The sequence below is a fragment of the Corapipo altera genome, unplaced genomic scaffold (assembly GCF_003945725.1).
Source record: "Corapipo altera isolate COAL_440 unplaced genomic scaffold, ASM394572v1 61003, whole genome shotgun sequence".
Taxonomy (NCBI): domain Eukaryota; kingdom Metazoa; phylum Chordata; class Aves; order Passeriformes; family Pipridae; genus Corapipo; species Corapipo altera.
In genome coordinates, this window is record NW_020885014.1 from 536,002 (window position 1) to 548,762 (window position 12,761).

Sequence of the window (12,761 nt, forward strand, 5' to 3'; positions counted from 1 at the left end):
ACCACTTCAGGATGCTCAGAGACAGTGAGACCAGCAGAGTTCTTTGCAGACATGTTTTCTGTGTTGGAGTAACCGGTCTTGAAATTCCTGTTCATGTGTTAAAAACACAGACCCTGTGATCCTGTGGATGCTGAGGTGCTCATGGGCTCCGGGTCTCTTCATCATTTCCCTTTGTTTCTCCTTTTGTTCCCTGTGTATCACAGTGACCTAAATGATGCTGCCTGAGGAGCTGACATTGCTGGTTCCACTTGTTAGTTCTGTCCTTGGAAAATGCAGCTCTATGGCCACAGAAATGAAGGACTAGCCCGGCCAGCAGCCATCCCTAGATGTTCTTGTCCAACACCACCACACAAAGCAGGGCTGACTTAAAAGTTACAACCAGTTCCAAAGTTACACCTTGTTGCAGGAGTTCCTACTCAGGCAAGTTCTAAATAAATCCATGGCTGGATTCCAGTACAGAGATTTACCTCTGCTGGACTAAAACCAGGAGCTTTGGGGAGATGAGAAACAATTGCCTGTCAGTACCTGACACTGTTTATATTGTGGCAAGAATGCCAGAGTCTCGTGGAAAAAGGGAAATTTCCTGCAACTCTTTGTACGGCTGATCTCTCCACAGTGTGTTGCGGTGTCAGGTTTGCAGGGGGAATTTTGCAGCAATTCTGCACAATCTGTAGGCTTTGATTGCTGGAAAGTGCAATGATCCATCAAAACCGTGCACAGCTCCTGCACACGTCTCTTAACAGCCAGCATGGGCAAGAGGGGTTCTGAAGTGGTGTAAGAGAACAACTAAAAATTCTCTAAGTGAAGGGGAGAAAGATGTCTGAAAAATTGCTTCTGCAGTCTCAGTGTAGTAAATCATATTCCTCAACAGACTTCTGAGAAACAGGCCTTTCAACCTGCAGCAACCCTATGGCTCTTCAGAGAATTAGCGTGCAACATATATTTCCTTATTGTTTCAGCAATGTTTTAGTTGTCCTGAACACACTCAAGGCTGTAAGGTTTGTGTTACCTTGGTTGTTCAAAAAAAGAAAAAAAAGAAAAAAGAGGGAAACAAGAATTTGCATGTGTTATAAGTTGAGAAGATTTTTTTAAACATAAGAAAGATCAACAGCAGAGCCCTTGAATTTCAGTGAACCTAAATGCCTTAGTATCTTAAATAAAGTCCCTACATGGAGTTGCTACTGTGCCACAGGAAGGATTCTATTAACAATAAACCTTTACAGTTTATATAGGGACTCCCTGAATGGCACTGAGTGCTGATTTATTTACACCTGTGTCAACCCATCTATCTATCATCTTTCTTGACATACTTTGCTTTGTGGAACCTGAAACATATATGAAAAAAGCTAATGAAAGAGACTGTCTGCTGCACATGAACAATCATGCTGTCATTTCCAGACAAATTTCCAAAGGACAACAACTAACAAAATAATTGAGTTTGATGCATAATTTGAATGACTAAAGCTTTGTACCAGCGTCTTCAAAGGTTCTCGTCACTGTAGCATATGAATAGTCCAGGAATGAGTGGAATATGGTCTCGAATCTGCTACACTATTGTACATTTCCTGAGAGGGCTGATACTGCAGACCTACAGAAAAATAATGCCGGGTAACTTTACAGGTCCTCCATTTCATCTAAAAGGATGTGCATGATTTTCTGCACCTTCAGAGCTGAATATTCAGTGCTCTGTATTTAATGCAAAAAATTTTGTGCTTTCACAGAATTCTGATTTCAACTTCTTTCCTCCTGCCTCAATTTACAGGATAGTTTATGTTGATATGAAGAATGATCAAAGAGAATTTAAAACAAAACCCCTACCACTAAATAACTGTATAATATTCAGGAATAGGCAGGAATATTTTCCAGTATCATTCACAAGGACATTAAATGGTGTTTTGTCCCAAGTATTGACCTCTTGGGTGCTCCATTAGTGACTGTCCCAGATGAACTTTTGAATACCGCACAATATTGAAGCACAGAAACCAGTTCCTGATATGAAACCCCTGGCAAGACTTACAAAACCTGTAATGAGAATTATTTTCTTCGTTCCCAGTGAGGGTGGATTGCGATATTTGCTCTCAGCTACTGCGCTGAATTGCACTAAATAAAGAAAAAATCCTTAAACTTGACTAGTAAAACAGATCCCAAAGGAATACTAAGTAAGTTTGCTGAGGACCCTAAACTGGGAGGAGCTGTTGACTCCCTGGAGGGCAGAGAGCCCTGCAGACACTGAAGTATTACACAGCATCAAAAGGAGGGACAGGAGGATGGGAAAGGGTCTGCAGGGGAAGCTGTGTGAGGAGCAGCTGAGGGCACTTGGTCTGTTTAGCCTGGAGGAGACTGAGGGGAGACCTCACGGGGGTCTTCAACATCCTTGTTACCAAATCCTCTGAAATTGTTCGGATAAATAAAACTCTCTAACACCGTGTTTTTAGTGTTAGAAAGCAAGGCATTACTTTTATTCAGAGTGCTGGAGTGTGTATGTGGCCAACCAAAATCCTGCCTCCATACAGACACTGCTTTTTCACCTATTTATACATTTTTGGCAGACAAAAGAAATTAATGTTCATAATTATCTTTCATTAATCAGTATCTTAGCTCTTATTGGTTATTGGTTATTAATTTCTTGCTTTCTACGCTAATTTCTCAGACAACTGCAAGAGAAGTGTAGGGAACAGAACAAAGGTCTCTATGTAACCTTTGTCAACCTCACCAAGGCTTTTGATACTGTGAGCAGAAAAGGTCTATGGTAGATTTTGGAACGTTTAGGTTGTCCCCCAAGGTTCCTTAAAACGATCATCTCACTCCATGAGGATCAGCACAGCCAAGTCAGATATGGCAATGCACCTTCTGAGCCCTTTCTAATAACTAATGGTGTGAAAAAAGGCTGCGTTCTCACACCAACCCTATTCACAATCTTTTTCAGCATGATGCTCCAAAGGGCCACAGCAGACCTCGAGGATCATGACAGTATCTACATTCGATACTGTACTGATGGAAGCCTGTTCAACCTAATGCGACTGAAGGCCCACACTAAGACCTTAAATCATCTTGTCCAGGAGCTCCTTTATGCTGATGATGCCGCCCTTGTTGCCCACACAGAAGCAGCTCTGCAGCATTTAACATCCTGCTTCGCAGACACTGCTGAGCTCTTTGGGCTGGAAGTCAGCTTAAAGAAGACAAAAGTTCTCTATCAACCGGCACCTCAGGAAGTCTTCCTTCATCCCCACATCACCATTGGCCAATCAGAGCTCAAATCAGTCCAGCAGTTTAATTACCTAAGTAGTCTCATCTCCTCGGATGGTAAGATTGATGGAGAGATAGACAACAGGTTAGCAGAGGCATACAGTGCCTTCGGAAAGCTTCATAAAAGAGTTTGGCAAAATAAACACTTGAAGAAAAGTACCAAGATCAGTGTTTACAGAGCCACAGAGCTGTCTACTCTCTTATATGGGTCTGAATCATGGGTCATCTACTGCCACCACCTGTGTCTCCTAGAACGCTTCCATCAACGCTGTCTCCATACAATCCTAAACATCCCCTGGTCAGATTATGTGACCAATACATCTGTTCTAGAACAAGAAGCAATCACAAGTATTGAGGCCATGTTGCTGAGAACACAGCTGCGTTGGGCAGGGCACATCTCAAGGATGAAAGATCACCGCCTCCCTAAGATCTTGCTTTATGGTGAACTTGCCACCGGTTGCTGCAAGAGAGGAGCCCCGAAGAGAAGATACAAGGACTCCTTGAAACAACATCTCAGCCTTGGCCATACTGATCAACATAACTGGTCTACTCTGGCCTCCAATCGGGAGGTCTGGAGACACACCATCTATAACACTGCTGATGCTTTTGAGAAAGCACACAGGATCACTCTTGAGGAGAAAAGACAACACAGAAAGAATCGTGCCTTGCAGAATATACCATCTAAGGAGTCTTTCTGCTGTGCCTTTTGCAACCAGACTTGCCTATGTCGTATTGGCTTCTTTAGCCACCAATGTGCTTGTAACAAACGTGGGTAGAGCTCTTCCCAAACCTTCATTTGTGAAGCCTAGCCATGATAATGATGCTAATGAAGTCCACACTTTTAGTCTTTTTAGTATCTTTTTCTCCAGTAAGGACTTTGCAGCATGTATACTGTGCAAGTTTCGAGCTGGCTTCCCACCAAGTCCCCGAAACCCGACAACAAGGACCTGCTTCCCAGAGGGGAAAGAAAAAAAATGACCTAAGCAGCCAAAGCTATAGCAAAATATATATATATATTTCATATGAGACAGGTATATACAATGAGAATACTATATACCACAACTCCAGAAATCCTAAATAGCTCCCCAAAAGGGAAGAGGGGGAGGGAGAAGGGAAAAGGACAAAAAGGGACAAAGACCAAACAAGTCAACCAGCCAACTGAAGGTAAATTTGCAAAATCTCACCACTTCCCTTTGAACAAGCAGGATGGTTAGACATAGCCCAGCACTCTCCCCTCACACGTGGCAGACAATAGCAGTCGCTGTAGGCCTCAGCTCTAGATAAGCCAGACTGAGACAGGGACCCACCGTTCTCAAACCTCACCGGAAAGGAAGAGAGCAAGGTCCCTCCTGCTGGCTTTATTTATACCTCAAGTTACGTAAAGGCATAGCATAGAATACTTCCGTGTTCACCTTCCTAGTTCCTTCCTGGTTTCAAGCTGGTCTCCAGGAAGGCCTAGAGTGAAACCATCACATTCTCCACCCCTTATTCCATACTATTTCTTTACATAACACCTGTATATTATGTTCATCTATATCCCGCACATATACATATACATATATACATATAGTCCATGTTTATTTCAAGGCTGTTGTCTGTTGTTGAAGATCAGCACCAATAGCAGCTCGGTTTGGATTCTTGGCCCTTTCATTGCAATCACAGTTCTGGTTTAGGGCTGTCTCATCGATTTGGGCTGTCTCATCATCAGACATCCTTGGTATTTCCGGGCCCTTGAGTGAAAACTATCCCACGAATGGGTTTGTCTTGGCCTGAGGAAGAAGTGATCCAAATGGCCTTACCTAACATACCTTTTAGATGGATCGCTGGAACTTTGTCTCCAAAGGAGGGATTTTGCTTGGGCAGGACCAGCTCGGTTGACAGAGCCTCTAGTGCTGACTAGCCAGGTGGCCTTGGCTAAGTTCTTATCCCAATTTTCGTAAGTTCCCTCACCTAGTGCCTTTAGGGTTGTCTTCAACAGTCCATTACACCTTTCTACTTTTCCTGCAGCAGGTGCATGATATGGAATGTGATATACCCATTCAATATCATGCTCCTGTGCCCAAGTAGCCACTAGACTGTTCTTGAAATGAGTCCCGTTGTCTGACTCAATCTGCTCTGGAGTGCCATGTCTCCACAGGACCTGCTTCTCGAGACCTAGAATGGTGTTTTGGGCTATTGCATGCGGTACCGAATATGTTTCCAACCATCCTGTGTTTGCTTCCACCATGGTAAGCACATAGCGTTTACCTTGGTGGGTCTGTGGCAACATGATATAATCAACCTGCCAGGCCTCCCCATATTTATACTTCTCCCAGCGTCCACCATACCATAGGGGCTTCAACCTTTTTGCCTGCTTAATAGCAGCACAGGTTTCACAGTCACAGATAACTTGAGAGATGATATCCATGGCTAAATCCACCCCTTGGTCTCGTGCCCATTTATGAGTGGCATCTCGGCCCTGATGATCTGAAGCATCATGGGCCCTTCAAGCTAGGAACACTTCTCCCTTCTACTGCCAGTCTCTCCCTTCCCATTTCTTGTTCTATCACGGGGTCTCAGGCAATGGATCCCAATTGTCGTGCTTCATCACCTTCAATTACATGACTATCAGCTCCCTTGTCCCAGCATCGCACCAGTCAGGTGAGGACTTCTTCACCAGACAAGCGCATATAATCTCTCCGTAAATCTCGAAGCTCTCTTGTGGTCAGTGATTCTGTAATTTCGCTTTCTCGCATTATTTCTTGCCCATCTCTCCCACGCAAAATCTTTTCCACCTCTCTCTTTACTCTTCCGCTCCTACGTGGAACTGCTCCCACCTCCTCCCCTAGTGGTTGCCCTCTTGAACTCTCTCTTCAAAGTTCTTTTCAACTTTCCCTTACGGTACTTGTTGGCTATCGGTCTCGTGCCCGTATTTAGCCTTAGATGGAGTTTACCACCCGCTTTGGGCTGCATTCCCAAGCAACCCGACTCTGAGAAGCCCGGGCCCGGTGCGCCGGGGGGCCGCTACCGGCCTCACACCGTCCGCGGGCTGCGGCCTCAATCACAAGGACTTGGGTCCCCTGAGAGTGCCGCCGGGGAGGGGGCTTCTGTACGCCACATGTCCTGCGCCCCACAGTGGGGCGGGGATTTGGCGCTGGGCTCTTCCCTCTTCACTCACCGTTACTGAGGGAATCCTCATTAGTTTCTTTTCCTCCGCTGACTAATATGCTTAAATTCAGCGGGTCGCCACGTTTAATCTGAGGTCGCAAGGTAATTCTGGAACTTTTTCAATGAAAATATGGAACACCACCTTATATAATCTTATAGGAAATAGCCCTAAGTTTTAACTAAAGAAGCGACTATTCAATACTAACATATATAATCATAGAGGAACTAATCTTCCATTTTAAATAAATCTGCAGTCAAACTTGTCAGTAGGCAACAAAAGGAACCATGTGCTCAAAGGCTCCCTTTGGGACATTGCTCACACTGCTGTGCTTACCCAGACAGCTCAAACAAGCGGAGTCTGAGACTTCAACAACTTTTTTGGCAGGAATTTTAAAAAATCAGAGCCAGCCGACATAGGGTCAGAATGTCAGGTTTTTAACATCCCTCTCTGCGAAAACCTGGGATCGGTCACATTGCAAATGGCTGGTGCTAGGAGAATTCTGAGAGGATGCTGATTTTCTGTAAGGACAACCCAACATTTCACATTACAAGCCAGAAACATCTATGTGTCCTAGTTCTTTCCTTAGAGTGAAGAGAGACCTTCATTTCCCTGAAGTGTTACGAAATGGCTATTGTCCCTCCCCTTCACACTACTTCACTGTAGCCAGGCCAATCTTTCTGAATGTCCTTAAAGAAATGTTCCTTCAGACTGGAGGAATTATCCTTTGGATTCAGATTGGCTACCTACAGGCAAACAGTTAAGAAAATAAATGTTCATTACACCTAAATGCAAACAGCAGATCGAAAATCGGTACTGCAAAGCTAAATCAAAGCTGAAAAGGAAGTCATGGATGGATTTTCCAGGGCATTTTTGGACGTGAAGATCAAACTAGCTCTCTAACAAGAAGCACAATTTTAAACAAGTGTAGTCCTAATTGGCTACAGGAATTTGGACATAAGAATACCCCAGAGTTGTGCGACTGTGTGTGAAACAGACTCCATGAAAACCTCTCTCTGCACCAGGAGTCCAAGAGATTTTTTCTGTCTTTACTACAGCTTTGAAAGTGAAGGCAAACTGTGCCAAAACTTTCAATCTTTGCCACTTAAAATACATTGAGAGGTCAAGTACTTCCTGATTCCCAATCCCTGCCAACTAAACCACATACAACAGCAGTGTGCAAGGGAATGCCCCATAAGCCTGACGTTCATTTCTAACACCAGCTCTTTGATTTTTTGTGTGTGTGTGTGTGAAGACAAAAGCGCAACAGGTTTGAAAGTGGTTGAGTAATTTTGCTCATTTCAGTCGGGAGTGAAGTGCAGGAAAGGCAATAGAAGATATGAAAATAGTCTGCTCCTACCTGCCATTTCCTTTTGGCTGTTGTACTCTTTATGAGCATACATATGCACATCCTGTGCACCTCTGAATCACAGCTGGGTTTTACCACACACACACCCTGCCTCCTCTGCACACACGCTCCTCTGTCTTCCTCAGCAGGCAAGGGGTGAGGGACAGCATTGCTACCAAGTTTCTTATTTTACAGCTCCTTTCTCCAAGCAGCCCTTGGAGGGCACAGCAGACTATGGAAGAGGACTCGGTATGCAAAACTAGCAGCACTTTCAGCTCCTTTCCTTCCTACATTCTCCTTTTCGGCTTCAAACTACAAAAACCCCTCCCAGACCTTACCTACAAGTAGTAGCCTTTGATTATAGAAGGCAACTGTCAGAAACAAGCATTACTTCAAGCTTTACAAGGTGAAAGTATATTTCTCACCTTGACATGTACAGAATGCTGTTGGAATAAACTGTAATTATCAGAAGACCTAGAAACTGCACAAATGTTAAATCTTAACGGGGCATGGAATTTGCATTTTACACTTGCAAGGAAAAAAAAGCCTCCTTCCCTATCTATCTGTGCTGGTGGTAGAAATGACATCCCTTCGCATTTGCCACTAAAAGAGTTTGTATTAACATTTCTTAATTCACTTTTGCAAGATAAGCTTAAACAATTTACTTCCACGGAAACCTTTGTCATTGGCCTAAAGGTGCTCACTTACAAAGCCAGAGCAGCTGAAGTGCCATCCCACCTGGAATTAAACATCAGACACTGGTAAGGCCACAGGTGCTTCACTAGAGAGACAAGCCCTAAACGCCCAAAACTGTGCAACAGAGAACGCAAGGCTGTGGACTCCTGTGGGACGTCCACACAGAGCTCTCCTAGGGGCTGGTTTTGGGAATGGGGCTCAGGAACTCCCTCTGTCAAACCAAAGAGAGCTGCAATGCCGTCATCGACCTCCTAAGCCGCCCACTGTTCTTTCCTGAGTCTCTTATGGTATCCTAGTTCACTTTAACCCTGCTGAGAACAGGAGCTGTGCCAGATTCTAAACTGACCTGAAATCTTTCAGAGAGGCTTTGGGGACATGCTGGCTGCCCCTAGGCACCTGCTCCCCTCCCAGACACACCTGCTGAGCCCCCTTGCCTCCCACCAGGCCATGGCTGCAACACCTGTTCTCCCTGGCTCTGCTGCCCATCCAGCCCAGGCTGCAGCACCATGACCAGACCCATATGGACATGGACAAACAGATGTTGAACCATGAGGAATACTTGAAACATGAGATGACCTGGCTGCTGGAGGAGACCGAGAGGAGCAGGGCCAGAGTGGAATCCCTGCTCCTTTGTGTACTGCAGCAGCAGTAGCTGTTTGGGAGCCCTGCAGCAGCAGCCCTGGTTCTGCTCCCTGGGGGCTGCTGGCTGGCCAGGAGAAGGATCTTGCCTCTGCCAGACACAGGGAGCAGGGGAGACTCAGGAGAAAAGAGAAGAATGATCAGCAGGAGGAGAAGCTGAAGGGTGCACACAGTGGTGTCAGCTCTTCTTGTCTACCCTATCACCCGGGTTTGCAGGGCCAAGTCCTGCCCTGGCATAAGGGATCCTAGAGGAGAAGGAGTGATAAAGGAAAATATTAGTTGACATGTAATTTGCATAGCTTAATTAGTGCAGTCTTGCAGTTCGTGTGGTGTTGCTAAGAAAGCAGCTGTGTTGCCGGTAAGCAGCCAATTAGCAACTGCCAATAAGCAGCCAATGGGAAAGCTGCGTGATGGCGCGAAGGGGCAGCCAATGAAAGGGTGTGCAATGTAGCAAATGAGCAGCCAACGAGATTGTGGGCAGACAGGCAGCCAATACGGAGCTGTCGCCAGGAGACGGTACCGAGAAAGTGCGCATGCCCGAGAACAGGGTGAAAAGTTCAAAAAGATTTGCTCTGAGGAAGAGTTCAAGCCTTCATCCCCACAACCACCGAGGACAACCACGAGGAAGTAGTGCGCAAGCACCAGAAGGTGTGTCCCAGTTTTGAATAAAACACTTTCGGAAAGGATATGAATATGTAGAGTGTGTAATGAATACATATGAGCTAATTGTATAAAGCAGAAGTTGTTAAGGGGGAGCAGCACGTGTGTTAGGCAGAGCTATCCTTTGCGCAGCCTGCGTAGAATAAACAAACACCTGCTTAATAGCACTTGTGGCTATTGAGTTTTACTGCTGCTGCTTTTCTCGGCATCAGGAGAGAGGGAGGAGTTGTTCTGTCTCTCCCTAAGGATTTGTTAGACACCAGATCAGTAACTGTTAGGTTGGAACCACTTTGTGGGGAGTGTGTGTGTGTGTTTGTGTGCCTGTGTGTAGGGGGAAGGGATGGGCCAAACCTCATGGAGGTGAGGTGGCGTGGTATCCCTCATGACAGCCCCTGGAGCCCAAATGAGGCAGCTCTTGAGCAGCTGTCAGTCACAAACAGCCTGGGAAACTAATACACATCTCCTGGAGATCCTAAGCCAGGCTTGCATTGGCAGGGACAGTGAGGACACTGCCCCTCACCCTGGCCTGGAACCCCAGAATGGCTGGTGGGTCAGAGACCCTGCCTAGGGGAATTGGCCATAGGGACCAGAGTAGATAAAACCAAGGGCATGTGTTTGCCTCGTGTCGCAGCCCTGCCACCTGGATATGTGAGAGCTGGTCTCCTACAAGGCTTCTGTGGTAGCTCTATGATCTGTCTCTCCCTCTTTCTCCTTCTCTCTTGTTGCTCTCTCTGCTTCTCTTTCTTTGCTCCTTTCTTGATGCTCTGGGTAGCTTGGAGCTGCAGGGATTGGATTTTCACTTAAGTGTTGTGGAGTGACTGGATCTTGACTCAGTGTTGTGGATTAGTATATGCTGGGTCAGTATTGTGGTGGAACTTTCTGTCTAGCTTGTGTAGTGCCCTTTTGAACTTTTGACGAGTTCCCTTATTTTCTCTCCTAAATTAATAAAAGTACCTTTTGGGAACAAGTCTGTGGCTTATTCTCTTCACACTATCTTGAGATAATAAAGAACCCTATATATATATTTTGAAGTAAAAGTCCTGGTTGAGCCCCTGAGCCTGCAGCTCCCAGGGCTAGAATGTTACAGGATTCCCAACTCTTCTTTGCAAATCAGCTCGGAGTCAGATCACCTGGCATAGAAAAAGGGCAAGGCCCGGTACAGCACTTGGGGCTGAGGGCAGAGAGGTCAGAGGTCTCACTGGTGGCAGGTGCTCAGAGAGCTGGGTGTTGGGGACATGCTGGGTGTTCCAGTGCCCTGCTCCTTCCCAGCTGGACCTGCTGAGCCCCCTGTCCTCCCACCAGGCCATGTCTTCTACTCTTGAGTTCCCCCTGGTTCTGCTGCCCATCCAGCCCAGGCTGCAGCACCGTGACCAGACCCACATGGACACAGACAAACGGATGCCTCAGGAAAGTCATCCCATAACAGAATCCTGAAAACAAGGGCTTTTTATTTGTTTTCTTTTGCTCTGAAAGCAAATAAACATTGTGACTGGCAACTATTAAAACAATGCAACGAATGCTTATAACTAATTTGTTTGAACGTGCTCCAGTCTAGAGAACACAAGACTCTATCTGTCACTAGAAGACCTTTCCGGACACACATGGCGCGAGTGTTCATTGCCTCTAGAGGCAGTTCACTCACAGCATCTCCCTGACAGAGAATTCCAGATAACTTCTTATAAATAAATATAGCTCGGAAAATAATGAATGGCTGGACACTTAAAACTCGTAAACCAGCTGGATTTAAGCACATTAAAGAATTCTGACAGTATCTCAGTGTGTGTTTCTCTAAGACTGTAGTGAATGTATAGATTTATTTTCCATCAGGATACAACTTCAAGGTATATTACAGGCATTGGATTGTCATGTTCTCAGTTGTTTTCTAAAGAGGCTTGAAACTGCTGTTAAGGGTGGGGGCATTTTTTTGTCACTGGAGTAACATGAAGTTTCTGAAATGTCAAGAAATAACGCTCGCTTAAATGCTTCAGTTTTTGATCCTCAATTATGTTCATTCTCAATTTGTGTTCCTCTAATGTTAAATATCAATGTGAAATTCAAAAAAAGAAAAAATTCCTGGAGAAAATGCTTGAAATTCACACTATCCAAAGCTACTTGGCTTTGCTGAGTTTTCTGTAATATTTCACATACATTTGGTGCAAGCGTCTCTGCCATGCCTTACTTATCAGCCCTTAATTATTTTAAGCAAGACACACTTCAAATTCCCATAATTAGAAACCTAAAAAGGGGGCTTGGTGTCTTGTCAAGGCTGCAAGATTCAAGAGCACCATTTAATTCCCCTCCTCCCCCCTCCCCATAGCCAGGGAAGGAAGACAAAGGAGCTGTTTGTGTTGATGGTGCTGATGGTGCCCAGGTGGCAAGAGAGGCCGATGGCATCTGGCCTTTACGGGGAATAGTGGAGCAACAGGACCAGGACCATCCACCTGTGCTGGGCACTGCTGAGGCACCTCCAATCCTGGGGGCAGTTCTGGGACCCCCCAATTCAGGAGATACATTGAGGGGCTGGAGCATCTCCAGGGAAGGGAACAGAGATGGGGAAGGGTCTGGAGCACCAGGAGTGGCTGAGGGAGCTGGGGTGGCTCAGCCTGGAGAAAAGGAGGCTCAGGGGGGACCTTCTTGCTCTCTGCATGTCCCTGACAAGAGACTGTGGCCAGGTGGGGGTTGGACTCTGCTCCCAGGAACAAGCCTCAAACTGCCAGCAGAGATTTAGATTGGAAATCAGGAGGAATTTCTCAGAACGGGTGATTAAATATTTGAATGGGCTGTCCAGGGAAGTGGTGGAGTTCCCGTTCCTAGAGGTCTTTAAGGATTAAAGACTGGACGTCTTTAATCGTCTGTACCACTCAGAGCCGTGGTCTAGCTGACTGCTGTTCGATCACAGGTTGGACCGATGACATCAGAGCTTTCTTCCAACCTGATTCCATGGATTACGGAATTTTAACGGAGCTATACTTCAAATCTCCCTAAACAGAAATCCAGATAGTGTGCCTAACAGTTCTTAAACGCTGC